The sequence below is a fragment of the Sinocyclocheilus anshuiensis genome, unplaced genomic scaffold (assembly GCF_001515605.1).
Source record: "Sinocyclocheilus anshuiensis isolate Anshui unplaced genomic scaffold, SAMN03320099.WGS_v1.1 scaffold1666, whole genome shotgun sequence".
NCBI lineage: Eukaryota > Metazoa > Chordata > Actinopteri > Cypriniformes > Cyprinidae > Sinocyclocheilus > Sinocyclocheilus anshuiensis.
In genome coordinates, this window is record NW_015547714.1 from 22703 (window position 1) to 26687 (window position 3985).

The window sequence follows — 3985 nt, forward strand, 5'->3', positions numbered from 1 at the left end:
GGAAAGAAAGTTATATAAGGAATGCAATCTAGCATTTATATTTGATGGACTTGATGAGAGTCGCCTGACTTTGAATTTTAAAAGTAAAACATTGAACACTGTTGAGAAAAGATCATCTGTAGATGTGCTGTTCACAAGTCTGGTCAAAGGGACTCTGCTTTCATCAGCTCTGGTCTGGGTGACATCACGACCAGCAGCAGCCAATCAGATCCCTCCTCAGTATGTAGGTTTGTTCACTGAGGTGCGAGGATTCAGTGACCAACAGAAGGAGGAGTACTTCAGAAAGACAATCAAAGATGAGACTCAGGCCTCCAGAATCATCTCACACATCAAGACGTCTCGTAGTCTCTACATCATGTGCCACATTCCTGTGTTCTGCTGGATCACGGCCACAGTACTTCTGGATATTCTCAATGAAACCAATGCAGAGAACATCAGCACAACACTCACTGAAATGTACATCCACTTCCTGCTGATACAGATGAACATGAAGAGCCAGAAATATGATGAACCAGAAGAAAGAGAATGTACAGAGCACTTACAATTAAATAGAGAAATGATTTTGAAGTTAGCCAAGCTAGCGTTTGAACAGCTGAAGAAGGAAAACATTGTGTTTTATGAGAAAGATTTAAAAGCATGTGGTATTGATGTGAGTAAAGACACTGAGTTCACAGGAATGATCGCTGAGATCTTTAAGAAGGAAAAGGGACTTCATGAGAAGAAGGTCTTCTCCTTTGTGCATCTGAGTGTTCAAGAGTTTCTCGCTGCAGTGCATGTGTTCCTCTGTTACCTGAACAAGAACATGCAGGAGCTTTGGTTTTTCTTTAAAGATTCACAAAAAACAGCCAGACTTCGGTTCCTCTTTAGAAAAGTCAGATTTCATGACTTAATAAAGTGGGCCACTGATAAAGCCATGGAGAGTAACAGAGGACATCTGGACTTGTTCCTGCGGTTTCTGATGGGAATTTCACTGGAATCCAGTCAAAACCTGCTCCAAGGCCTGATCACACACACTGAAGACACCAAAAAGAGCATCACAAAAATAAGTGCACACTTAAAACAAAGACAAAAAGAGGACATCTCAGATTAAGCTGCAGTCAACCTGTTTTACTGCTTACTTGAGCTCAAGGATCATTCATTATTTGAGGAAATTCAGAGATATCTCAGTTCAGATGCACACCCAGGAAGAAAACTCTCATCTTCAATGTGTTCAGTGCTGACCTACATACTGCTGATGTCAGAGAAGGTGCTGGATGAGTTCAACCCAAAGAGGTTCACATCATCACAAGCAGGCTTTACAAGACTTGTTCCAGCTGTGAGATGCTGCAGAAAAGCCCTGTGAGTAATTTCACTGACTGTTGTTTGATCAAATATTCGTATATTAGTATATCACTAAACAATTAAATGTCAAAATCATTTAATTTATTTTATTTAACCAGGTTTAAAAACCCATTGAGATTAAAATCTCTTTTACAAGAGTGACCTGGCCAAGAAAGCAGCCACAAAATAACATAAATATACAAGTTCACATCAAAAACACAAATCAAAAATCACAACAGCAATTCACCAGAGGATAAAACACGTAATTTGTTAAAAGTAACAAACTCATTTAATGCCGGAAGCAAGGTCAGCTTTAAGATGTTTTGTAAATTATTCCAAGCCAATGAAGCATTATAACAAAAACACTTTTTTCCAAGCTCTGTTCAAACCCGAGGAACTTTCAAATATAACATCTCAGGTTACGTATGTAACCATGGTTCCCTGAGAAGGGAACGAGACCCTGTGTCCTCTAGGAGTCGCTATGGGGAACGCCTTCGGTGTCTGAAGCATACATCTAAACACGACAATGATATTGGCCGGCGAAAGCCTATGACGTCACTACCGGCGAGACCACAGTATAAAAGGGCGCACACGGTAGAACACGTCATCCTCCTCTTCGTCTTCACGACTGTTTGTTTGGAGTTGCATACTGGTGAGAACATGATTCTGTTTGTTGTTATCATGGCAAGCACTAGCAAGGCGTTTAGGAAGTGTGTGGATCCGTGTCAACGTTATCTGACACCCAATGACACACATGATTTTTGCATCGCATATTTGGGCGAGGAGCACGTGTGTGACATCCTCGAGGGGGTGGCATGCGTTCATTGCGAGCTTTACTCCATGAGAAAGCTCCGCTCTCGTTTGGCCCTCTTTTCGAGGAAGGAGGGGCAGCCATCGACTGTCCTGATGACCTGGACCTGGCCGATGAATTGAAGAAGGGGCTTTCCCTTACTCGTTCATCGGCCACGGACGAGAGTGAGCTGTTAGAGGATGAAGCTATTTCTCTGACGTCATCTGATCCAGCAACTAGTGCTCTGCTGGCTCCCAGCCAGGAAGAGCAGGAGATGTCAGTGGTTCTGTGAATTTCGTTTGTAGATTTGGATTTGTGGTTAAGGTTAAGGTTTTAAGAAAATGAGTGATGGTTTTGAAAAATGTGTTTTAGCAAATCAGAAAAACGTCGCAGGTTACGAATGTAACCATAGTTCCCTGAGTAGGGAATGAGACACTGCGTCCTCTAGGGGTCGCTATGGGGAACGCCTCGTCGTGACCCGTGTCTGAAGCATACATTCAAAAAACACCAACAACACGTTGGCCTCCGACAGCCCATGACATCACTACCGGTGCGACTATAGTATAAATAGGCGCCGGGAGAACACATCATCTACTTCTTCGTCTGAAGCTTGCATGGTCAGTGACATTATCCCCTACGGCCAAAGGCCTAGGCTACTTACCCCAAGAACGTACCTGTTAGGGCCAGAACTCCTGGGCCCGGGGTAGAGCTCAAGGCTTGAAATCAGGAATAGATCGAAGCCCTCACCGTACAGGATTTTAGAAAGAACGCAAAGTACCAGCGTGCGAACTTACCACAGTGTGGATTCTAGAAAGTGTACAAAGACTTCACGTGCACTTACCATAACATGGATTTAAAATACCGTTCTAAGGGGCCCTCGTGGCACTCTGAAAGAGCAGCCCATAGATGGAAATGGTGCATCCCAAAGGGAGCAACACACCCAGTTCTCAATCGAGAGGGGGGCTCGACCTGCAGCATGTTCCAATGCTGGAACGGCTAGCAGTAATTTACCTTAGCTGAGGGAGCACAACACCCAGCTCTCAACGTGAGGGGGCTCGACCTACAGCACGATCGTTAGAAATCAGAAGGATAAGCGTACTGCAAGCTAGCCAAAAACTCAGCGCATCAGAGAGGCGGAGGAAGGGCCTAGTTCGCCTGATGCTGCTGGTTCCAGGTGCTCTGGATAAACAGAGAACTCAACTCTCACGTGAGAGGAGAACTCCAAATTCAGAAAAAGAGTAGCGTGTCATAGGCAACCCTTTGATAAAGGGGAACACTTCTAAACACTACCACGAGAACAGCCCACGGAGCGAGGGATCCAACTCCTTAGCAAGGGAGAGAATTCAAACGCTCGAAAAAAAGCACCATGCTCACAATAACCCTCAATGGTGAGGGGAGCGATGCTTCAAAAGTGTGTCAACAGAGACACACTAGTTGAGTGGAGCCCAAGGCGAGTACCGGGGTCTAAGCCAACTCAGAGAAAGGGAACGAGGCTAATAACGTGTAACCCCTTACCATACAGGATTTCAGAAAAGTGCGCAAAGTATAATGTGCACATTTACCACTATGTGGATTTTAGAAAGTGCGCAAAGTGCTCAGCATGCCCACTTACCACTATGTGGATTTCAGAAAGTGCGCAAAGTGCTCAGCATGCCCACTTACCACCATGTGGATTTCAGAAAGTGCGCAAAGTGTTCAGCATGCACACTTACCATACCATGGATTTAAGAGCTTCCCAAGCATCTGTTCACAGATACCCAGAAGTGCTGAGCCAAACGGGAGAGGCAAGTTCAAATACAACCCTCTAAGTCGAGGGGAGCACTGCCTGAGACAGCATTACACAAGAAGGTTCTCGCAAATGCCACCTATACTTCC